We start from the raw sequence: 26,704 nt of genomic DNA on the forward strand, positions 1-26,704 counted from the left end.
GCAAATAAGGACTGGGAAGACTAGTTCTATACATTGATATAGTGGGAACAGACACAAAGGGTGGATACAGATGACTGAGAACCAAATGAGACATGGCTGCTTAACAGTCTGCTGTAGTTATTCAAAATTCTGCGTAAGGTGCATCTAACCACTTAGGGGGCTGTGTTAGACATAATGTTAAGACATACCTTAAGATTACAAGAATAATCCCAGTATCCCATCATCCAAACCTATTAAGAAATGGTTAAGCATAACTGCGAAACAAAACAGTATCAAACCAGGGTTACTCAAGATTAATCCCAGTTTATGGTTTCAGCCACTCTCAACAGGCGCCATAAGTCCCCCTGCAGGGCCCTGGCCCATTTGAAGGGGGCCACAGACTGGAAACAATTCTTCACACACTACTTTATAAGGTTCATTATGTGACTTATACTATCGTGATATGGCCTGCATTTATTTCATATTTTATTTATGGCCGTGGCCAAAATAAAGTTGAAAATGGCTGGTTTAGATGATACCGTGTATCCTTGTTAGTCTAACATGGAAGCAGAAACCTCTTTACTCCTTCTCACCTCTGGGGATGGGGTTTTGTTTTTGTTTTTTTGGACTTTCTTATCTACAAATGCCATCATTCTCCATTCTGGGAGTTCTACCTACCTTATAGGTACCTTCCAAATACTTGAATATGATGCACCTGGGAGAATGGCCTAAATTAGAAAGCTTTGGAGCTTAGCTATGCTAGGCTCCACTCAAATACATTTCACTTGGCAGTGTAAAAGAGATGGCTAGTTCACCAAGAAATTCCAAGTATACCACAGTAAATTTCCAGTTGGAAGATGTCATAAACATATATACTATTATCATCAAGTCCAGTATTGTGCCTAATATATCATACCCTCCTTCTAAAGTACTCCTCCTCCGACATTTTCAAGAAAATGTTGAACATGTCTTTTCAAGATTTTCTAGAAATACTAACTGGAGAAATTCTATGATCTATCTAGTAAACTTTATACAATTAAAGGAATTTTCTTTCTATAATGTTACACTTAATTTTCCCTTCCAGTAATTTAATTATTTGTTACATTTCTAGTTTGCCTTATGTCAATGGATCTCTTGCAATAAAGTAAAATAAAATCAACAAACAACAGTCTGGCATAAAATTATACAACTACAGCAAAAACAAAACAAAACAAGAAAACAAACAACAAATAACCAAACATAACTTAGTATGAATCAGGAAGGTGCCGGAACCAGTTTATGGTCGCTGTGCCTCCAAAGCTTGCATAAATAGCCAGGTTTTAATTTAGTGCCCAGAAAGTGTCAGTTTGTTCTGGGAGGCAAACATTTCATAATCAAGGTGCCATAGGGAAGAAGGACCTGTGAAACATCTTCAAATAATGTGCTGCTGATAATAGTGGATTCAGAATTTATTTTTTCATTTATTTTATTTACATTCCACCTCACACACCCCAGAATTGGGACTCACAGTGGCTTACAAAATTATTAAGAAATTATGGAAAATCAAAATACAATAGACTTACAAATATTAAAACAGAATTAAATTCATTGTAATATTAGAATTAACATTTTAAAAACTTTAAAATATTTGTTTAAAATATTAAAAATAGTTTTACATTCAAAAAGACAGCCTGCACATTGATTAAAACAATTGCATACCATCAAGTTGATTCTGACTTGCAGTGACCCTTTCATAAGTTTTCTAGATATTGAGTATGCAGAAGTGGTTTACTATCCCCTTACTCTAGAAGCATCCAGAGACTGTGCTACTTGCCTACGGTTCCCAAGAGGTACAGTGTGGAATTGAAGTCCCAACCTTGGTTTCCACCCAGGAATTCAACTCATTGTTGAATTCAGCCAGTGTAATGTGGTTAGGAAATACTAACACTATCCTCTAAAGAGGATATCCGTCGTTGTTTAGTCGTTCAGTTGTGTCCGACTCTTCGTGACCCCATGGACCAGAGCACGCCAGGCCCTCCTATCTTCCACTGCCTCCTGGAGTTGGGTCAAATTCACGTTGGTAGCTTTATTGACATTGTCCATCCATCTCATCCTCTGTCGTCCCCTTCTCCTCTTGCCTTCACACTTTCCTAACATCAAGGTCTTTTCCAAGGATTCTTCTCTTCTCATGAGATGGCCAAAGTATTGGAGCCTCAGCTTCAGGACCTGTCCTTCCAGTGAGCACTCAGGGTTGATTTCCTTTAGAACTGATAGGTTTGTTCTCCTTGCAGTCCAGGGGACTCTCAAAAGAGGATAGCTGATTGAGGCCAACTGATACACATGTATTTCCCATTGATTCAAAATGTCTTTCCTCAACCATAGCTTTTTACTCACCACTGGAATAATAATAATAATAATAATAATAATAATAATAATAATAATAATAATAATAATAATAATAATAATAATAATAATAATAATAATAATAATAATAATAATAATAATAACAACAACAACAACAACAACAACAACAACAATTATTACCAATAACAATAACAATAACAATAACAATAACAATAACAATAACAATTATTATTATTATTATTATTATTATTATTATTATTATTATTATTATTATTATTATTATTATTATTATTATTATTATTATTATTATTATTATTATTGCTGGAAGCCACCTGAAGTCTGAGGAATCATGAGGGTGAGCTGGAAAGGGGACTGTGAAAAGTTTTTCCTTTGCAATCTGCCATTTTAGCCTCAAATGAGTTACACAGGCAGTTAAGATGGAGTGTAACTTTAATAATGAGTGAGTTTAAGTCACTAGTATATGAAAATGTACGTCAACAGTACATGATATCTCATGAGCACATTCCAGTGGGAGGAAACAGTCTGGAATACATGCCATTGATTAAAATGCCTATAGTTGATCAGATAATATTATATTCACATTTAACCGATGTTTCTATATGTGTACATTTGACATAAATAACTAACATCCCCAGCCCTGAGAATATGGCATAGATTTGTCCCTTTGTTTTTTCCCCCTCTTACAGAGTGGAGAACAACTTCCCAAGGTCTTTTCCATCCTACTACATGGAGCAAAGCCACCGATTTAAAGGCCTTAACCGCTAGAGGGCAGCATTAATTTGTCAAATAAAGAGGCCAAAGCCACAAATGAAATATTCTTCCAAAACAATTAAAGCAATCCTGTTCACTTCCTTCACAGTCTAGTTTATGCTCGTTAAGGATCTGCAGTTCAAATGTATACAGTCAACAGTTTGAGATTTAAAAATCCCACCCACTGCCTTGTGTGCAAAGCTCAGGCAGTAACAAAAACATGACAATCATATTTGTGAGGAGAAATATGGAAGCTTTGTTTAAAAACAAAACCAAACCAAAAACAGAACAATTTTTTTTGCATTTTTGAATGTCTGTGAAAAGCACCCAGGAGGGCACTGTGGTGGGCAACTCATTGAAAATCAGCTGAGTGGGCAGCTGTGATCAAAAAGCAAAGTCTAAAGCTCCCCTCATACATTACTTGTGTGAAAGAGTTCAGCGCACTGAAAGGTGCGATGGACTCACATTGCTGGATCCTCCCTTAAGGTTATGTTCCCTGGACTGCTCCTCCCAAATTCCATGCATCAGGCAGGAACTGCCAGGTAGGAAAAACCTTCCAAGGAGCTAGAATCCTGTGTGATCTGGGCAACGATCACAGATTTCTCCTTCTCACCGATGCTCACCCAATATATGGGTTGCAAGGGTTTGGGAATCACATGGCATCAGGTGAGCAGTTAGTGGCACAATTCTGCTGCTTCTTTATATACATGGATCTACCATGTTTCCCCCAAAATAAGACAGGTTCTTATATTAATTTTTGCTCCAAAAACGCATTAGGGCTTACTTTCAGGGGATGTTTTATTATTTTCATGTACAGCAATCTACACTTATTCAAATACAGTCATGTCATCTTCTTCTGGTTGCTGCACAATGGTGGAGGGCGGGGTTTCACTTAACTGGGGCTTATTTTGGGGGTAGGGCTTGTATTATGAGCATCCTGAAAAATCATACTAGGGCTTATTTTCAGGTTAGGTCTTATTTTCGGGGAAACAGGCTACATAAAATGGACAATATATGTATGTTTGTTATGGCTACATTTGAAGCACTGTTTACCATTCTAAACACCTTGACTCAAAAGAGGAATGCTAGAGCTGAATGTGGCACCAGAAAAGATAACTGAAATGAAAGAGTAGGAAAGAATGGAGCATCTCTTGGCTCTTGCCACATACGAGGGATGTGATGAGTACTCCGAAGTTTTTTCATTCCCTGCAGTTTTCTGAGTCTTGCCATGCTGTGACTCACCACTGAGTCTTCCCTGTACTTAAGATTTCCTTGCCTCCTATGAAAATAAGCTCCTATTGTTGCCCCAGCACTACTTTTTTAGTTCACTTTTTGTATGCTTCCTGCACAGGAAACTACCAAATTCAGCTTAATACCTTGTCCAGTGAATCCTTTGAGGACATATGCAATTCTGTGCAGGAATTATAGCAATCATGCCCTGCTTGGTGTATCTTCTGCCTTGTCCAAGGGGGATCCTGCACAGGAATGACTTAATTCTGCACAGGAAGTGTAATACCTTGGTGCAGATTGGCATTTTTTTCCTCCAGGAAAAAAAGAAGCCTAGGAAACTTCGGAGGAATCCTCTGAGATTTGCTATGAGAATTCTGGAGAAAAAAAATCTTGTGCAGAGGAGAAAAAGATGACACTCCCCACCACACACGCAATTTCTCTTTGAGAACAAGCAGCTGTAAAGCTCCTTACCATATACCAGATAGAAGCTTCTCCGAGAGTGTCTGCAGGAATTTTTCCAGGGGTAAGTTAATGCTGCATAATTGTATGTTGGCATAGTTTGTATACATAGTGCACACCACTGCAACTCAGTGTGTCTGTCTATGTGCATTAGTGTAACAATGACTTTAGGATTCCCACTGGGGCAAGAGCCTGCTTTGCCTGCCTGCATACACCCATGAGCTCCTTTCCTCCATATGTAGAAACAGTCTATTTCTGGTTAATGGATTCAAGAGACGATCATCAATGAATAAGCTATTACCACCACATCCTGTATGCAAGGTTCTCAGGGCCATCTGGATGGTGATTGTGGGAGGAAGAATATTGAACTATATGGAACCAATTGGTGGGAATTAAACAAGAAAATCCTGGTTTCCTTTTGCTGTGTGAACCTTTATTTTATTATTTTGCTTTGCAAGATTTCCCTGGCTTGATACTTATATCCTGATTTTACTGGGAAATTTGGACCAAGAGGACTTAGAAATCAGAATCTCAGGATAGCCCAATGTTTCAGCATATTTATAAGTTCATTATTCATGTTTGCAATTTGAAAAACACAGCACCTTTTTACACGATAGAGTAGAGGGAAAGTTGTTTCACTATGTGCTATGCTAAAAAAATGGTGAAAGACCTTGGGATTTAGACTGACCCTACTGATGGGTTACCAATGCAGTTTCCTGCTTCCACACAAGAGTGTAGACTTTCACTCATTATGGAACACTGGAGGTTTTTAATGTCCACTTTATTGCTGGTGTATCTTTAAACTTATGATAAATGGGTCCACCAGTCTGCCTGGGCTTTGGAGGAGACTCTTCTGTTGATATTGTCACCCCTAGAGGCATCTCTGATGGCAGCAAGGCTCTGGGACTCCGAGGATCTAGAACTCTCTACCAAGTGAGAATAAGTTAGCTTTCCACCTGCAGGTAAAGACATTTTTATTTAGCCATGCTTTTGTCAACTGAACAGTAATTGAACAAGGGGTTTCTTTTTACATGATGTTTTCAATTATTTTTATTCAATTTTAGTGCCTGGGGTTATTTTGTATTTTATTTGGGCTGGGTTGTGGGTTTTTTTTTTAAAGTCAGTATGTGATCTGCCTTGAGTCCATGTCTGGTGAAGTGTTCTGTCAAACTATGCCTACACATACAGTGAAGAGAGTGAACATCATGGTAGGATATTAATCAATCTTGGTTAGATGAACAGGTCTATAAGCGTACATAAGCTGGGAAGATATACTTTTACCTAGTAGAAGAAATGTCCCTAGGAAAGGCTTGTCAAAGAACCAATGGACAATAATTTAGAAGTCCATTTTTGACAATGTTAATTTTGTGATGTATTAATCTGTTTGTTTCTACAACTTTTAAGGTAGCTAAAGCATGTGTTCATTCTGATTCCATGTGGGTTTGCAATTTTTTAAATTAAAAATCAGCATTAAAATTAATTTGTGGTTTTGAGTGCATTTCTGTACATGAAGTCTTGCACATGTGCACCTGTAGACTCTTTTATGTCTCATCTTTTCTACAGCACTAGGCGGCTGCCAATGCGAATTAAAACAGGTAGAAATTTTTAAAAACCCAGTAAGTTATCATATTAAAACACAGTTAAGCAGGCTATGATATTAAAATGCTGGAAATAAAAACAATTTTAAAAGTGTACCAATTAAAAATTAATAAGTTTAAAAGTCTAATAGGCACTGCATTGAACAGCTTGTCCTTAGGACCCATACAGTGGTGAAAAGCCTGAATAAAAAAAAATCATGTCAGCAAAAGGCCAACAGGGAGGCTAACAACTAAGCCTGGGAGCAGCAAATGAGAATCACTTAGTTTGAGCTCTTGCCAAATATGATTGTGCAGGTGGGAGGAGAAAGAGAATGACATCCCCTTGCAGATCTCAAAGCTGGGGCAGACATAAATGGGAGAATACTGAGTTCCACATGAATATGTGTTTTTATACAAATTTTTCCTGATGTAGGCACACCATGTACCGTCTTCTTAATGTATACATTTTGTGTGCATTCCCCTGTAGTTAAGAGAAATTCAAAGAAAAATGCATACATTAGGGAAAATGTATACAAAAGTGCATGCTTTAGGAGAATGTTTGTATGCATATCTCCTAAAGCATACATTTGTGTACTCATTTGTTGATTATTGTACTCATTTTTTGCATTGCAAAATTTGTAGAAATGCAAAAACTAAAGAATAATTGAGTTCTGGTTCATGTATTAGTTGAAACAGTGTGACTTATATCAGTTCATATCAAAATAGCAAAGAAATAGATTCCTTCTTTCCCAATCATATAGAGGTCATGGTTTTAACTTGGTCTCTATCACGTAATTTGGCTTCCCTGCTTGTGTCATCTGGAGTTATCTGCTCAGTGTACACATTAGTACTTCCTGCTTTCTGCTTGTCATGTATTTTGTACCATGGATTGTGTTGCTCTAACATATATTGCTTAGCTTCTGTGCAATGCAGAATCAGCATTTACTCTCAGTTTCTGCCTCCTGTGTTTCATGTTGCATGTTAGTGAACTGGGCACCAAACTGGCATTGTGCGGGTCATTCCCAAAAAAAGTCAGTGTGCAAAATCTGAAGAAGGGAAATGTGCAAAATCTGAAGAAGGAAAGTGTGTGAAAACCACCACCGACAGCAGCTACCTTATCAGGAAACTTCACCTACAAGGAAAGGAAGGGAAGTGAACCAAGTCGTGAGATACTTTAAAGAGTTATGGACCTTTTTGAAAACTCAGCCATTCTGGGCTATTACACTGATTACACCTCCTTAAATGACTTTCAAGCCTGGACTTCAAGGCCTTAATTTGGATCTGGATGTTACCTATATTTTCACTGTATCTAGTAATACCAATCTTTACTGGAAACAGTAAATACTGTCTGTTGTATTTAGAGACAATAAGGGTTTCACCAGATGATAATGTATTAACCATCCTGCTAGGTGAGCCCTAATCTTATAACTAATGGAATAATTAGAGAAAGACAATATGCATTCATCTGGGGTTGCTAAATTCAGTTTGGGACAGAATATCCCTTTCTATAATATTACAGCAGGCACCTATGAATTTTGCATTATAGGAAACTAATAGAGACACAGGTGGGCTGTTACATATTGATTCCAACAGGCCTAGGGTTGCCTGAAGCCACATGAGAAATACCCAGTAGCCATCTATTTCACTCTTTTCTCTCAACAGCCTCTAAACACCTCATTTTAAAGACTTAATATACCACAATACAAATCTACTAAGTCCCTATTTGAGCTAGATCATCTTGAAATCTTAGAACTGTAGAGCTGGAAAGGACCCTATGGACTGTCATGTCCTGCCCCTGCTAAGGAGTCATAGGGAGGAATCAAACTTCCAATCTCTGTTTCTACAGCCAAATACCTAAACCCTGAGCCATCCAACATATACATGCACAAAGGGAGCACTCTTCCCCTGCCACATCCCTTGTTACATGGCTCACGTGACAAGCAGAGAGTGTCCTGTAACTGGGGAGGTTCTTCTTAGGAAACCAGAGCTTGGAAAACTGTGGTTTACATATAGAGCCCTCATGCTTCCAGAATGCTCTAAGCTCCAGATTAATCTCTCACTGGGTGTACCAAGAGATGTGAGAGGGGGAGGCCCTATAGCACTCTTCTCCTAGTGTGTTGACTTATTTTAGACAATAGCAGTGAAATGAGGATATATTCACCCAACTGAATCATGCTGGGGGGACAGGATGGTCTTGCAAAATTCTCTATGAAGCGAATATTATGTAAATAAACCACTAACTGGGTTCTAAAAAGATCTAGATGAATCCTGGATGAGAGGGAGCATAAATGGCTAATAGAACAGAAATTCAGGATACCTCTGCCAATGCAGCTCAACAGATCTTGACACTGTGACATAAGAATACATCCAAGGCAGACCAGATGTACATTTGACAGTGGGGAGAGCTGGAGCTTTTCCATAAGACTAAAATAGTAGTCAGCATTTTTCTCTAAAAAGAAAAATAATACACACAAGTGTTTTGTTTTCCCTTTGGTAATAAGATATAGTTTTCATGCATAGATATCTCTTTGGTGGGATATATCAAGGATATATATCTGCTGGTGAGAATGGATGGGAAATGTTGGCACTATAGGAAGGAGCAATTCTATATATACTGTCATTTTCAGTTTTATTTAGTTCTACTCAGGGCTTGATCCTACTGACAATAAGAAATGCTGTTGTATTACATTCCGCTTTTAAAGAAGGGAAAAAAAAACAGTTCAAAGTAAGTCATTTCCATGACCTAAACAGAACCATGGATTACTTTGCCAGGGAAACATGTTTTCTGGTTGGAAAGTGATGTAAAATGCTATTTCACCAGAGGGTAATTTATTTTAGCAAGCATATGAAACCCTGATTTATTTCAATCATTTGTGCATATCTGAACACTTCTGTAGTTGCAAACTGCATCTTTGGGTAACTAGCAGAGGCAGTGGGAGAGACAGCAGCAGCAACAAGAGCTATGGGGAAGGGGGAGGGAGCCTGAGAGAAAGGGGGGGCATGGCCACTCCAGTGCAGGGTTGCAGGAGTGAAGAGCTATCTTTGGGCAAAAAAATGGATCCAAGGCACAGATCCTCAGGGATCCACATGATTTTTATGTGGGATCATCCCCTAAGCAATCTCAGTCATAGGCACCATTTTTGCTCATAGATTGGACAGTGGCTTGGGGATGATTCCATATTAAAATCATGTCAATCTATGAGGATTTATGCTTTGATTGATGTTTTTGCACCACTGCAAAGGCAGGCATCCTTCGTTTCTGTGGTGTATGCTGTGGATACAAATGGGAACAGCTGTAGCATTATTGAAGGGACAGAAGCAGCCAGGTTTTCCCAAGGCACAAGCAGATTTGTCCCCTCTCTCCCTCGCCTCCCCATATCATGTTCCAAAGGGATTCAGCAGGCAAAAGTCCAATAAGCCACTCCAATGTCAGAAGTCCAGAAGATACAAAACAGGTGCCAAATTGATCAAAACACAAACCATAGTCAGAACTCAGAATTTAAAGCCAAGGGTCAAGAGAGCAAGCAGGAGCATGAATGCGAGACAGAGAATTGACTTGTTGCTTCCACAGGCTTCCAAGCCTCTGGGTACGTATTTTATAGCAGCAGCAGTCATCTAATTCCTAGAAAACAATCCATCTTGCTAAAACTCAGGGCTGGTTGACCTGATGTTCCTGTGGGAAGCTTTCATGCGAGCCTCAGAACTTCGTGTCATGAGTCTTTGCCGAAACTTATCCCTCACTCTTCCGGGGGGAAGAGAATCTGGTGGTGATTCAGCTGTCTGTGATTCTAATTGCCCAGCATTTTCTGTAGCTGTAATTAACACCTCAGATTCCAGATCTTCTTCAAATAAATTCATGACACACCGCAGCAGGAACGGTGAGTGGCCAATGTGAGGGCAGCGTGGGGAGGTGCAGGACAAAATGGAACTATTCTAAAAGCCTGTGTAGCCCCCCCAGAGCCACTGTTCATTCTCGGAGACTTTAACTTTAGAGTTGGTGCTGATCAGAATTCTTGGCCCACTTGTCTAGGCCATTTTGCCATTGGAAAGATGAACGAAAATGGCCAATTCTTGCTGGGGTTTTGCTGTTATTATGGTCTTTGTGTCAGCAACATGTTCTTTAATATGAAGCTCCAACACAGAGGTTCCTGGAGACATCCAAGATCCAAGAATTGGCATCAGCTTGATTTGATCCTCACTAGACGTTCTAGCTTTCCTAGTATTACGATCACACGCAGTTACCAGAGTGCTGATTGCGATACTGATCACTCCCTGGTGTGTAGTAGAGTAAAATTGCGAACAAAGAGACTGTATCACACAAAAAAGGAAGGAAGACCACGTATTGATATCAGCAAGACTCACGATCAAAGAAAAGTGGAGGAATTTGCCCAAGCACTTGAGGAAACCCTTCCAGGCCCGATTGATGCAAATCCACCTGAACGATGGGAACATTTCAAGAACACTGTTTATAACACCGCCCTGTCCAGATTTGGCAAGAAGTCCAAAAAGACGGCTGACTGGTTCGAAGCCCATTCAGAGGAGTTAATGCCAGCCATCAAGGAGAAGAGAAGAGCTCTAGCAGCATACAAAGCCTGTCCTAGTGAGTACAACTTGCAAGCTCTTCGAGCTGCTCATAGCCAAGTCCAACAGGCTGCCAGAAGATGCTCCAACGATTATTGGCTTCAGCTCTGCTCTCAGGTATAGATAGCATGACAGAGATAACATCAGAGGAATGTATGAGGGTATCAAGCATACTTTAGGTCCAATACAGAAGAAATCTGCTCCCTTGAAGTCTGCTACAGGCATTATCATCCAGGACTGAGCACAGCAGATGGACCACTGGGTGCAGCACTACTCTGAACTATATTCCAGAGAGAATGTAGTAACCGAAGAAGCATTAAATAACATTGAGTGCCTGCCTGTCTTGGAAGAGTTGGACAGCGAACCAACCTTAGCAGAAATAAAAGCGGCCTTGGATTCCCTCACCTCCGGCAAGGCACCTGGAAAGGATAACATCCCTGTTGAAGTGCTGAAGTGCTGTAAAGAGACCATCATCACCGAACTGTATGAAATATTTCATCTTTGCTGAAGTGAAGGTGGATTACCATGGGACATGAAAGATGCAAACATTGTCACATTGTACAAGAACAAAGGAGACAGGGGTGACTGCAGTAACTACCGTGGCATCTCTCTTCTCAGCGTTGTAGGGAAGTTGCTTGCTTGCATTTGCTGAAGAGGCTCCAGGTGCTTGCAGACAGAGCCTATCCAGAGTCACAGTGTGGATTTTGAGCTAATAGATCCACCACTGACATGGTATTCTCCCTCAGACAGTTGCAGGAGAAATGCAGGGAACAACAACAGCCACTCTTTGTGGCCTTCATAGATCTCACAAAGGCCTTTGATTTGGTTAGCAGGGGTTGCCCTTTTAAGATACTTCCCAAGATTGGACGTCCACCTCAACTCCTTAACATCATCAGGTCCTTTCATGAGGGATTGAAGGGCACTGTAGTTTTTGATGGCTCAACATCAGATCCCTTTGACATCAGAAGTGGAGTGAAACAGGGCTGTGTCCTCGCACCAACCCTTTTTGGGATCTTTTTTGCTGTCATGCTGAAGCATGCCTTTGGAACTGCAACATAAAGTGTCTATCTCTGGACTAGATCAGGTGGAAAGCTCTTTAATCTCTCTAGCTTGAAAGCAAAGACCAAAGTCCAGCTGAAATGCATGTGGGACTTCCTGTTCACCGATGATGCAGCCATTGTTGCCCACTCTGCTGAAGACCTCCAACAACTCATGAATTTTTTAGCAAGGCCTGCCAAGACTTCTTCACGGATTGCTGCCTTGTCGTGGCGAAGGGGCTTGAGTAACTCAGGGAAGCTATGGGCTATGCCATGCATGGCCACTCAAGACGGACAGGTCATAGTGGAGAGTTCTGACTAAACACAATCCACCTGGAGTAGGAACCGGCAATGCCACTCCAGTATCTTTGCCAAGAAAACCCCATGAACAGAAACAAAAGACTAAACTACGACGCCAAGAGTTTAGACTAACAATCAGCCTGAAGAAAATAGAAGTCATGGGCCAAGGCATGGACTCACCCCCCTCTATTACCATCTCCACGCAAGAATTGGAGGTTGTTCATGAATTTGTGTACCTTGGCTCAACGATCTCTGACACTTTCTCCCTAGATGTTGAGCTGAATAAATGCACTGGCAAAGCAGCTACTATGTTCGGTAGACTCATAAAGAGAGTATGGCTCAATAAGAAGCTGACGGCATATATCAAGATCCAGGTCTACAGAGCCTGTGTCCTGAGTACACTCCTATACTGCAGTGAGTCCTGGACCCATTCTGCAGGGCAAGATAGGATGCTGAACACCTTCCATATGCGTTGTCTTTGACACATTTTTGGTATCACCTGGCAGGACAAAGTTCCAAATACAGTAGTCCTAGAACAAGCTGCCCGGTCTGGTCAAGGCCATGGACTGGCACTGGGCCGTGGACCAGGGGTTGGGGACCCCTGCTGTAGGGCTTAACTTGGTCCAGCATCAGAAATCTCAATGGAGAAAAAACAAAAGCAAAATGAAAGTATCTGAAGAAATCAGACATAAACTTTGGGGTTTTTCTGAAAGGGCCATAGCTGAAAGAGCGAAAAACAAATTAAACACACACACACACACACACACACACACACACACACACACACACACACACACACACACACACACACACACACACACACACACTCAACACAAAAGAAACTGAAATGAATTTTTCCCTTTGCACATCCCTAGGTGGAGGTTCTATAGAGGACCACCGAACTGAGCAAAAGTGAGACTAAGCAACTAAAGGGCACAATTGTAGTCAGGAAGAGTTCACAGTGTGACCTTGATACCTGAAATGGGGATGCTGTTTATGTTGAAGCACTTGACTCTAAGAGCAACCTTCTCAAAGAAGAGCTCAGTGGAAAGGAACATTTCATCAATGTCACTAAACTATTCTCTGCCTTCTCCCCAGCCAAAGAAGACATCATGAAGATGTTTCATTCATTGAACACTGGCTTGAAATAGATCAAAGTATAAACACTGCATGTCTTCGCTTTAAGAGACAAGGGCTAATTCTTCACATGGTTAGCAAATTACAAGAACATCACTATGATCCTTGCCCACCTACTCAATATCAGATCCCATACTACTGACAGAAGCATATACGGTGTGCTCAGAAATGAAAGCAGGGCCCACCTTACACATGGGAAGACTAAATGTCTCTATATCCATTGTAATTTGCTGGCACTGGTTGCCTGGACTGCAGACCAGTTGTGGTAGAAGTAACTACAGCTTGCAAGCAAGGCCTGCAGTGCTAGGATTGAAGTATTTGAACAGCAATGTATTTACAATGATATAAATAAGCCTGAAAGGAAGAGTGAAGAAGACGAGTCTCTGAAAAATAATAAGTTGTTTTAATGTTTGGAGCAATTTGCTTTCAATATAGAAACTGAATGCATTTTCCTGATGTATTGTTTACGTTACTTGCTGTTCCTGACATGCTGGACCTTTACATTCATAATAAACACAATCATGTAATATATATCTTAATTTGTCTGCCCATTTCTCCAACAACACATCTATCAGTTTCCAGCTGTAGAACTTTATTTCCCAAATTGCACATTTGGTGTACTACTGCACACAGAAGAAAAACTGGGAAAAATTGCATCTGCTTGTGACCAACTACGTCCAAAAACTGAAGGGCAGACTTTGAATCCAAGAAGTATAATAGATGAACAGGAACACTGAATCTCCCAAATTATTTGGAGAAGCAGCCAGTGTTCTGAGCACATATTTCACTCTCTAAGACTGTGGTCACATGAGAAAAATGTTCCCCGCTTTCAATGAAACTTTCCATACCTTTGTTATAGTGCATCACGGTTGCATGCTATATATACAGTACCTGGACGAGTATCCCAATGTGTTTTAAGGTTATTGATTCATTTGCTTCAATTTGAATACTTATGGCCAGCTACACTGTGTTATTGCTTCATTTTCTCTCTTGATTTAATGGGCACTGCGATCCCTTCATTTTCTTTTTTATTATTATTATTTTTTTAAAATGGTACATTGGTATGATGCATACTGTTTCATGATGGGTGTACTGTATTATTCTGTGTATATGACGCCCCCCAATGTATAGGATGCCCCCCTAATTTTTACCCTTGCCGGAGGTGGAGTAGTAGTCAATGGGCAGCAGCGAGAGGCGACTGAGCACAGCTGCTTCTTTGCTTCCATCTCCGCCTCCTCCTGCTGAGCCCATGAATGGCACTGGAGGAGACTGCAGCAGCGGCAGGAGGCAGAGATGGAGGCAAAAAAGCAGCTGTGCTCAGCCGCCTCTCGCTGCTACCCATTGACTGCTGCCACCGGATCACCTCCTCCAGCGATCGTCTCCTTCGGGCAGGGGACAAGGCAGCAACATTAACTGGAGGTAAACCCTGGCAGGAAGAGGAGGCGATTGGATGGTGGTGGCAGCAGTCAATGGGCAGCCGCGAGAGGCAGCCGAGCCCAGCTGCTTCTTTGCCTCAGTCTCTGCCTCCTACTGCTGCCTTCCATGTATAAAACAACCCTCAAATTTTCTTCTAATTATTTTAGGGGAAAGTGTCATTTTATACATGGAAAAACATGGTATTTTGCCAGTGGCTTTGGAAGCAATGCATTGCACTCAATGGACTAGGTACCCTCTGCTCAGGGCTGTCCCACTTCCCAGATAGTAGGTGGAGTGAGCCATGCCCAAATTATGCTTTAAAACCATCAGCATATGTTTACCAACACATCAACACTCTGGCTGTGCGAAAAATAATAATAAAAATTTACACAGGCAGCCGCACGGCATTAATGGTAGCCACCTTCAACTGTGACTTTACTTTGAAAAAGTATCAATAAGATTGTACACAGTTGTCATACTGTTAAGGAGCATATCAAAATGCCACTGGAACAAAGATAACAGAAGCCTCTGGGTGAGCGGGAAATGAACCCCAGTTACAATGCTGGCCAGGTAAATGATTCCATAATGGTCACACATTGTGTGACTGACTGCAAATTTAACCTATGATCTAACTGGGGCATAACTCACCATTTCCCTCCTGTGATCACACCCTAAAAAAGAAAAAGTTGAGGGGTAGAAACAGTGTAGCCTCGTTAACCTAACATTCAGCAGTGGGCTTTCTTGTACAGAAAAGAAAGTAAAAACAAAGTAGAAAATCAACCAGGAAACTGGGAATGTTGTTATTGTTGGTACGATGCTGATTGACAGACTAGGTCAGTTTTCCTTGTTTTAGTGTAAGGGGCCTCTCACCTGCTGTTTTATAATAACAAGGAAATATGAAAAATAAACAAAAAGCAAAAAGTCAAATACATGAAGTTCACCAAAATCCCCATAAGTAGCAAATTTCTAGAGGAAGCACGGATGCATGAGAGATCATAAAATGATCCTTTGAAACATCACAAATGTAAAAATCACCATAAGATGGAGGAAGGCCTTTCATGAGCAAGCTGAAGCCCATCACGGCCAATACGACTCTTAAGGTGACAGAGGAGGTCAAAGAGAGAATCCTGTTTTACTCTTCCAATTTACTTCAATGAGATCTGGCCAAGAGGAGCCTCCAGTGGCCATGCTGTTGTTTCTTAGGTAAAGGTCACACAAAGCATCTAGACCAGGCTTGTCCAACCTGCAGCCCGAGGGCCATGTGCGACCCAGGTCAGCTCGTAATGCGGCCCAGTGCAATTTTTTATTTTTCAAGAAATTCCAAAGTTTCAAGTTACACTGCCAGCGCTTGCGGCCAGAATGCAGCTGGGGCATGTCACAACGGTCGGGGAGGGAAGAGGGAAGGAAGGAGTGGGAGGGGAGGGGAGGGGAGAGGGGCGCTTGTGACAGCATTGCGCCGTCCCCATCAATAGGTGGACCCCCTCCCGGCCCCATAAAGCCGCCGGAGTCGAAGCTGGCAGCCTCTGCTGTCTGAGATCGCAGCTGCCGGTAAGTGCGCTTGGAGCGGGGCTGCGGAGGACGGCTAGGGCTGCCCCCCTCATGCGGCCCAAACCAAATGTATGTGCGGCCCAAACCAAATTTTCATCTTCTAATGTGGCCCAGGGAAGGTGAAAGGTTGGACACCCCTGATCTAGACTGTCCACACCAGAATGTTTTGGGCAGCCCCTTGCATGATAAATTGCACCTAATATGGCACCATTTTTTCCCTTCCTGCACTGAGAGGGTTAAAAATACTCTCATGTCTAGCAGGGAAACGGCTGCTGTTGATACTAGTGAGGCCTTCTCTTTAACTAGATCCTTCAGGAAAAAAAAACAAATTAATCAAGAGCTAGCTGAAGTAGGTTTAATGATTGCATTCTGCATACAATCAGCTTTTCCCTTTTCAAGGGCCATCAATATGTCAAGGGAAGACATATCTGAAGGATATAGCTCTTAACATCAAGGTTATCTATTCTCCGCAAGGCTCCCACTCCTTACCAGGGCTGATACTTTACGCTGCCTGTGTCTAACATTTTCATCAACTCAGCAATCAATCAAGGTAATAATGTTGTGCAAAAAATCAATTAACAACGCAATTAAACTTTCCTTATTATCTCAAAGGGCTGAAATAATACCTGAAGGGGAGATAGACTCACTGAATGCAGACATCCATAACCCAATGTGAAAGTGAATTATGAGGTTAGACAGATGTAGGCATGTACTGGCGCAGTTATTTTCAAGGGGGTATAGCTCATCCAGGCACCCTATCAGTCACTGTGAATTCTATATCCTAAAATTCTAAATTACTTTTAAGAAATATATGATGTGCAATATCCAATTCATATTCCCTTTTAAAGATAACACACACATATACAGCAGCACACATACAGCCTGCCACCCCTCCCACCCCCAGAAATCCGAACACGAATATTATTCAAAGACAAAATGATATTTCAGTGAGAACATAAAATATAAAAGCTATAATAACATTTACATCTGTATACCACCCATGTCAGTAAATGCAGGCCATCAATTATACATAATCTGGAGCACACATAAAGGACGCCCCCCCCCCCCCCAAAAAAAGCTGTGGCACAACATTTTTAAAACCTTGAGGCTTAAATTTGCAAACACCTACATCTGTGCTGCCATCAAACACCGTAAAGGAATAGCCCCAGTTTAGACATAGACGGTCGCATCAGTTACGACTCAAGTATTACTCATTTAAAATAAGACAGAGTGACTGTATTATTTAGCAATTACACTCACTCGCAGTGAAATACTGTTCCCCTGAGCCAGGATTTTAGAAGTGCATCAAAATAAGAACTATTAACACACTGTAGATGGGAAGATATTTTAAGATTCTCTACAGTTAAAGACAGAGGGAACCCCAGAATTTTATGGTGCATGTTGAATATAGGCAGGGAGAAGACAGACCATATTCAAATGCATATAATCATAAACTAGCATCCAAACCTTCTTTTAACCCTCAGAGGGAGCATTAACAATGAAAAGGTTCAACATGAACAGAATTAGACTGCAGTCTGTGAAGGGAGTCCTTGCTTTACTGTCCTGTACAGACACATGTACTGTAGCCTCTCTGGCACTTATTGTTTAACCAAAAGGTTAGAAATAAGAGAGCAATCTAAAAGAGTATCTGGGAAAACATAAATCCATTTGGAAATGCTCAGCTAAGGATCTTCCACCTGATCATCTGGGTATCAAATGCAGGAAAACAACACAAAAATGCTCTCTGACATGGCCCTGTTTATTAAGTATCTCTTTCACAACAGAAGAACCCCTACAAAGCAATTCTCCCAGCTGCAGTCCCTTAAGTACATAACAGCTGCTGCATTTTCAAAATGGGCTATTTTTGCAATTAGCTCATGTAGGGCAACAAGACTCGTCTGGACCAAAAAAAAAAAAACACAAAAAAAACTCTCTTTTCCTTTCTCTTCCTCTCTGCCTCCTTTTGGCTGGTGATTCACTTTGGTTTTCTCCTCTGTTGCCACCACATGCTGTTGACTCAGCCAGGAAGCACGTTACAAATGCAGGATCACACTAAGACAATCTTCGACGATTTCCACCTTTTTCTGGGGAAAGAAACAAACAGTATACATCCCAAACCCCCATGAATTTTTGAAGCATCAGCGTTAAAGGACAATTAAAAGAAGGATTTCCATCATAATCTTAAAGGGACATAATTAATACATTTTTGTCTACAGTGATTCCATTGTGTGTCTGTCGACTGGAACCATTCCTGCTGTGTACTTGATTCCGCAGACGATGGGGGTGTGTTGGATTTTAAATGATGTGCTAGTGTGTCTGCTCTTTATGGGCTGTAGTTTATGTGTTATTCATGGCTTGCATTTTGAGGCATGGATGATGCACAGATGTAAATATTATTAAAGCTTTTTCTGACTTAGATTTTTTGTGAAATATGTCTTTGTTTTTAAATAATTCTTTTAACTGTCTCAAATAACCAGCGGAACATGACAATGTTTTGAAGCTGGGGGGGGGGGGCAGTTTTTTATTACCTTGCTAAGCCTTTGTGATGAAAAATTATCCCCCCCTCAAATCATTCTTTTTCTAAATAAAATGCAATATGACTTGGCAGACAACAAGGTTATGTCTGGAGGGTAATCTTAAAGAAAACCCAATTTTTGTAACATGCTTGTTAAGCAGTATCAAAAGCAAAAGTTAGTTGATTTCTGACTTAGCTGTCAAGGTTATGGGGTCCAAACACCAGAGGCCTGAGACTGACATGTTTCTCAGCATCATGCTGTCATTCCTATTTTTTCCCCAGAAATTCTAGATGGACATGGCAGAAGAACAATGCCCTGCCAGAACATTGTGTATCGGTTTGCCATCCTCTAATTCAACATAAAGTTAGAACAATTCAAAATAAGCAAACAACCTTTTGGCTTCCCCTTCTTCTTTTCACATTCAAATCTGGCTAAACAGAGCAGTAGGTCTGAATCTGAGGCATAGATGTGGAATGATATTCACTGGCATTCTGCAGAAATTAATATTGGTGTAGCTTTATAGAGCACAACTATTTAGATCAGCCTTGCGAAAAGGTACACAAAAGTTATTTCTAGATCACCTCCCGGTCTCTTTCAGCAAATGAATTATTTGAAGGATTGCCTGAAAGATTAAAGCAAACCTTTTTTTTTCAAATGTAGCAACGCATAGTTGCCTGTAAGTTATTCTTATTAAGACGGAATGGATTCCACTGATCACGCCTTCCTGTGCCCTCCACTCTATCTACCTCTGTGACACTGTGCACACAGGGAAATGTATGTTGGACAGAATAGCGTTTGCTTTGGGTTCAAACCCTCACACCTCAGGACATGTATGTGGGGGGCAGCACTCCTTTCCTCTCTGGAGCATCCTGGGGACGATGTCACATCATGACATAGCATCCTCCCCTGTGAATTTTGGCTCCATTTTTTGAAGTGACCGACAACATTTACAATTTTTAAAATAATTCTTAAAAATGACTAGTTCGAAGGGACAATAGTCAGCCACACTACAGAATTGCCAGGCCCCACCCAAATACTGAAAACCGGAACAGTCAGCATGGTGCCTCCCATCCGCTTTAGACCACAAGTCCCATAATCCCTGACCACTGGCCATACTGGCTAGAGCTCATGGGAGCTGCAAGCACCAGGATGCCTACTCATAGCACAACCCTCTCTGCAAAGGTTGAATTTTGGATGGTTCCTCAAACCGACTTCAAAAGCACCAAAATAAATTCAGCTAAATATTCTGGACCAGGACTAATTTTTGCTACAGATGACCAGCTAAATTGTTTTGGTTCGAATGAGCAATTCTGAAAAGCTTCTTTTTGTCTGCTATCAAGGAAATAGACTGGGTTTTAATATAGAGCTATTAATTTTGGAAATATAATAACCAGAGTTAAAGAGGGGAGTATAGTCCCTCTCTGAAGCAATTTAATCCTACATATCCTATTGGATATGTTGCATTTCAATAGTATATTTCACTATATTTCAACAATGAGAAGAGAGAAAGGAGAGTAACAGATAAAAGTTCACAAACTGCAAACCGCATTTTATGTGCCCAGACTAACAGAAATGCTAAAGATGTTACTTCTCCTTTCCCCTAAGTCAGTCTGAATTATGAAATATGCTGAGATATGAATGCTTTCTAGCTTGGCATGCAGAAGGCGGCTCATGCCAAGGGACGGCTCTACTATGAAACTAATGAAGCTTAAGTTTCAGGGCTTCTAATTCTGGAAGGACCCCAGAAGTAACATTAGTCCACTTTTTTTTAAAAAAAAGGTCATCTGTCATACAACAAAAACAATGGATACCAGACCTCATTGCTGGTTGCAAAGGGGACCTCCTTAACAGTTCAAGCTTCAGAGGCCCCAAAATGTAGAGCCATCACTGCCCATGACACCCAAAGGTATGCACTGGGAGCGTCCTGGCAGTAGAAGCCTAAGGGGGGCTGCTGTTGGCTTTTGGAATTCAGGTTCCAAAAGAAGGAGTGTGGGTGGGCATCTGGAGATTTCCTACTCTTGCCCATTCTTTACAATACAGGGACACATCCACCCTGCTTCCTCGTATTAAGAGACATAGGATGCTTGTATGGCAAGACTGGGCCAGGCCAGGCCAGGGTTGAGGGGAAGGTGACAGATGGGAGGATCTCCTATCTTTTATGCCAACACTGAATATTGCTAGTGCAAACAGGATTGTGCTTCAACACCAAAGTAGATGCCAGTGTTTAACACAGCAGATCATGAGCCCTCTCAGGCCAGCCACACAACAAGACATTGTGCAAAATCAGGAGAGCATAAAGTGATAGCAATTCTGTATAGTTGTAGACACCTGGATAGTAAAGACTTGACAATCATGAGAGTATTTAATATTTGCTCCACACATTTTACCAAATGGTACCACTAGAGATTGAAATGAAGAACAAACAATGTTTTCGTAGTGTAGTGCAACTTTCAAAAATAGCCTCTTGCTTCCTTAGATATCAATTCTCTGTTCTTCTATCCCTACAATTACCCTACCCTATTACAGAGTCATTTAAAGAGCCCCTTACGATCCTGTTGTAGCAGCTGTTTTTCACAGTTAACAGCACAAACACAAGGATCTTAAGCAGCTTGCTCTGCAAACTGTTGCTTTTTGCTGCAAATAGCTACTCATTTCTGCCTTGCTATTGTTCGCATCTCTTTTCGGTTTTCTCTCACTTCATATTCACTGCTCGCTTGCTAGTGTTTTCCTATCCTTTCCTCCCCACCCCCAACATGTTGACTTGTCAACTGCTCAGTTTACTCCACCAACATATTCTTTTTCCTCAATACAGTAAGTCTGTTGAGGGAGATGCCCTCTTTTCCAAGCACTAGTTGCTCAATTCTGCATGTTTAGAAGTGGAGCCAATTTTCAGTTTAAAAACACCAGCAGCTTTGAGTGGCTAGTGCTTCTGCAAAGAGGGTTGCCAGTTCGAAACATCAAGGATAAGGGTCTGGGAAGCAACACCCAGAAGGGAATAGAGATGAAGAGGATGAGGCAAGAGGAAATGGTCGCCCATGCAAAGAGGATGCAGTAGGGTTAAAAGAGCTCACTGGAAGGACAGAACCTGAAGCTGAGGCTCCAATACTTTCACCATCTCATGAGAATAGAAGACTCCTTGGAAAAGACCTTGATGTTGGGAAAGTGTGAAGAGAAGAAGGGGACGACAGAGGATGAGATGGTTGGACAGTGTCATTGAAGCGACCAACATGAATTTGACCCAACTCCGGGAGGCAGTGGAAGACAGGAGGGCCTGGTGTGCGCTGGTCCATGGGGTCATGAAGAGTCAGACACAACTTAACAACTAAACAACAACACAAGAGTTTGTATGGGTTCAGCCACAGGAACTGTAAGGCTGCCAATTGGAGGGCTGGGGGGAGGAATGTTCTAGTTTGAAGTGCACACCAGATACAGAAGAAGAAATGGAAACCACTTGCTACATTGCCACCACACCAACCACCATGATCCTCAACCAATCCAGACAGTCATAGTTCTGGATCAATAATCCAGACAAAGCCCAAATTGGCTGACAATCTGAGCCAAATCCTGATGCATGTTTGCTATATTGCTGGAGCAGAGAGGGACACTTTTATGCAACTTTCCTCCTAGTAAGGCAAAAGTATATCTGATATACTTCTGCCTTAATAAAAAAGACAAGTTATCTTAATAATTCTTCTTTTATTTCTTAAGGACAAAGCTCACCAAACATTCAAAAAAATATGTGTGGAGAACCCCTCTGAACATGGACAAAATGGGGGAATTTTCAGAAAGAAACCTCGTAGAGAGCAAGAAACCAGAGCAAGGTGTGTGGTAAGACCTTCTCACCAAAGCATCTGGGTCGTGGTTGTTCCCAGCCTGCCATTGGAAGGAATACTTTTCCTGCTTTTCTTTTTAAGTTCACCATTTCTGCTCACCCCTCCCCCACCCGTGGCCTGCCTTGCTCTTCTGACTTGGGTCAGGTCAAACACCTAATAGTTCCTTCCATGTCCCATCAACCTGCAGCTCAGTTGTGTAGGAGTGGGTTGTCACCACAGTTCACTTAAATTCATCTCAAGCCTCTTCTTGCTTTTCCCACTCAACAATGTTTCCCACTCAACAGTGTTTACACAGGGAAGGGAGATGACCTGTCACATCCCTGTACGCGAAACCATTTTGTTTATAGCTAAGTTTATTAAGGCGATGACTCTGCAATTTATGGACTCTGAGTGCAATTAGTATCAAAATGCTTGGAAGGTACATACAGAGAGATTATTCTAGTCCGAAGGAAAGAGATGTGGAAACCTCAGGTTCCACAAGTCATTTCCTTGTTTCTCCTTGCCTCGCCAAGGGTGGTGGTGGTGATACGGGAGGAAAGGCTAATTATAAATCTTTCCTTAAGTGCAACTTGGGAAAAAAATAACTGGAAATAATGTGCCTTTAGGAAAAGAATACTGGGCAGTGAAGAGGTCCTTGTTTTCCCTAATGCCCATTAAAAAGCCTCCCCCAGTAAATCAGTTTACAGCAATGCTAGAAATGGAGTTAACATTTTTATTTAATGAATGGTTGTGGAGCGTTAAAAACAGCACAATGAGCTTGCAAACGTAGCTCCTTATCCTCGGCTTTGTCTCTATTGGCATTTCCCCCCTTTTCATTTTCAATGACATGTCAGCCATCTCTCACCAACCACAAAGGAAAGTTGAATGCAGGGCTTACAAAGTTAGGCTGACATTTGCTCTCTTCCAATAAAAAATATTTAGTCCATTAAACATAAATACCTGTCATTATGATACATGGACTGGGTACAAGCCTCCCGTTTCCCTCTGATGTTTATTACATCCAAACAACTGCAGTGCCTGCATGTTTTCAACTTTAGTGTATTGATTAAACTTTTAAATGGCTGCCATATAACCCAGGGACATCAGGAAGATTAATTTGCGTCAATGTTCATCTGTAATTCATTAGCCATTTATTCTTTACAACCACATGGGCTATCAAGAAAATGCAGGCCATTTTTCACTCTGCACAGGCTTGGGAACAGATCCTGAAATTGGTGCTGCATACCAATCAGCTTCCCCAGGCCCGGCCTCTTAAACTGCTTGGCTTTTCAAAAGTTAAAAGTTGGGAATAACAGCAGTAGGAGAGGAGGGGAAGGAAAGGGACATAAAGAACCAGGAAAAATGGACAAAATATATGTCCCCAGGGTACTTGAGATTTAACTGAGTTTGTCCACTGTCTTTTCATCCATGGATTATGGTTTCTTATTTCAGTCAGATTAAAATAACTGAAACTTGTTTCAGAACAAGGGCCGTAAATAAAAATGAGTCACATGCATTTCCAACTGCCCCCCCCCCAAGTAATTTTTCCTTCCAGCAGTTATTGGGGAAAAGCTGCAGAGTCTGGCAGTGAAGGCTTTTTAACAACCCTGCTAGTGCCTTAAGGAACTTACAGCTACAAATGTGAAGACTCGAATTTTAAAACCATCTCTCGCATTTATTCTGGGTTCTGGTCTGGGTTTCACTTGGTCTAATGCCCAGCTAAGTGTCATGCTGTTTCCTTAGGGCGGAGGGAAGCCATTTGGCTCTTGGATTCACCCTGCTGACCCTTTGGCGTGATATGAAATGCATATTAATAGAGAAAAGCAAACGAATGCAGCTGTGAAACCAACACTGTACCCAGATAGTTCTTAGTGCAGCCTGGAAAGATATATTGCATACAAGCTGCATTTCCCCACTCCTTCCTAAATGCTCATTAATCAATTAATGACATTGGTCTTCCTCCACTTATATAATCAATTTGTGAGTGCATTTTACTACTGAAACCTCAAGAGGGCATAAGATTTTGTAATTTCTCATGAACTAAATTGTTGTATGAGCCCAATTTTGCTATTATTTGTTAATTCAACAAGATTCAGGGTTCATTTTTGTAGACTATTTTATAACACAACATCAGGCTCCATCAGTTTGCCACTTTTAGGTTATAAAAATGCTGGTAGGAAAATGCCTCTGAGTATCTGCAGAATTTTCTGCTCCCTAGAAGATTTCAGATTTATTTGAGAACATCATATTCACGTGCATGTGCAAAGTGATGGCTGTTGTGGGTTTTCCAGGCTGTTTGGTCATGTTCTTAAGGTTTTTCTTCCTAATGTTTTGCCAATATCTGTGGCTGGCATCTTTAGAGGACAGGAGTCAGAACTCTGTCTGTGCTCTGGTGCAGTTTGTTAGATAGTTGAGTATTTATAGCTGCAGGATCAGCCTTTGTCCTTTTCAGGAGATTGGGTGATTATGGCGATCAGTGTTTTTTTGTTTTGTTGTGGATGTATTGTTGTGATAAGGGGGAGAGATTATCTGTCACTGTGATTGTCGTTAGCTGGTCTTTTGTGTGCAGTGATCACTGGTCCTTGTGGCTGGGTAGTGTTAGGGTTCATTATTGATTAATGAGTCTTTCCTTGAAGGTAGGGTTCCTCATGCCCTCAAGGAGATGCTCATTAGGCCCATCTGTAAAAACCTAGCTTGGCGGCAAATGAAATGAATAACTATATAACGACCTGTTGCCAATGTTCCTTGCTCAAGCAAGCTAGTGGAGAGAGTGGCAGATGATCAGCTGCAGACACTCCTGGAGGAGACCAATGTCTTCAGTCTTTTCCAGTCCAGGTTCAGGCTACGTCACGGCATGGAGATGTTATTGGTTGCCCTGCAGGATGACCTTTTGTGGGAGACTGATGGGGCAAAATGTCCCTCCTGGTCCCCCTCAACAACTCAGCAGCCTTCGATACTGTCTATCATGGTATCCTCCTGAGGAGGGTCTCTTGGATTAGTGGTCTGGCTTTGTCCTGGCTCTGATCCTTCCAAGAGGACCACCCTCAGAGAGTGTAGCTTGGGGCGATGATGTCTACCCCCTGAATTCTTATTTGTGGGCTCCCATAGGGTTGATCATCTCTCCATTGCTGTTCAATATCTACAGAAGACCCTCAGGGGAGGTCATCAGGAGTTCTGGGGCTTTGTATCACCAATATGCGGATGACACCCAGCTATACCTCTCCTTTCATCCTTCTGGAACGGATGCTGTCCCATCCCATGAGTGCTGTCTGGATGCTGTGCTGGGGTGAATGAGGGATAACAGACTGAGGTTGAACCTGGACAAGATGGAGGTCCTGCAGGTGGGTGCCCCTAGTGTGGTTTGGGGGCCTCCCTTTCTTTTTTCAAGGGGCCACTCTCTCCACTAAGGATGAGGTTTGCAATCTGGGCATACTTTTGAACCCAGCACTCTCAATGGAGTCTCAGGTAGCATATGTGGTCTCTTCTGCCTTTTTCCATCTGAGGTGGATTGGCCAGCTGCATCCCTACCTTGACACTGGGTCTTTCACCACACTGGTCCATGTGCTAATAGTCTAGAGACTAGACTACTGCAATGCTCTTTATGTGGGGCTGATATGAGGCTGCTACATAAACTCCAACAGATCCAGAATATGGTGGCCAGATTAGGGAGTAGAGTGAAGAAATACCACCATATCTCTCTGACCCTGGCTGCCTTGCACTGGCTACCTGTTCATTTCCGTGCCAGCTTCAAGGTGATGATGGTGACATACAAGGCCCTAGGTTTGGGACCTTGATACCTGGCAAAACACCTCTTTCGAGTGAGATCTGCCCAGTCTACTTGATCTTCCCAGGCTTGGTGGTTGACATCACTGACCCCGAGAGAGGCCAGGAAAGAGAAGACCAGAAACCAGGCCTTCTTGGTGGTCGCTTGCCACCTTTGGAATAATCTCCCACCCAAAATTTGTTTGGCCCCTTCATTGGGGATTTTCAAATGATCC

At 41.6% G+C, this 26,704-nt stretch overlaps 1 protein-coding gene across 1 annotated transcript in view; it reads right to left on the bottom strand.

Annotated features, from left to right (window-relative positions):
• The window catches only part of LRMDA (leucine rich melanocyte differentiation associated), a 1,005,591-nt gene that overhangs the window by 11,092 nt on the left and 967,795 nt on the right, over positions 1-26,704 (bottom strand). The gene's annotated exons all lie outside the window — the stretch shown is intronic.

This window comes from Pogona vitticeps, chromosome 3 (genome assembly GCF_051106095.1).
Source record: "Pogona vitticeps strain Pit_001003342236 chromosome 3, PviZW2.1, whole genome shotgun sequence".
In the NCBI taxonomy this organism is placed as follows: Eukaryota; Metazoa; Chordata; class Lepidosauria; order Squamata; family Agamidae; genus Pogona; species Pogona vitticeps.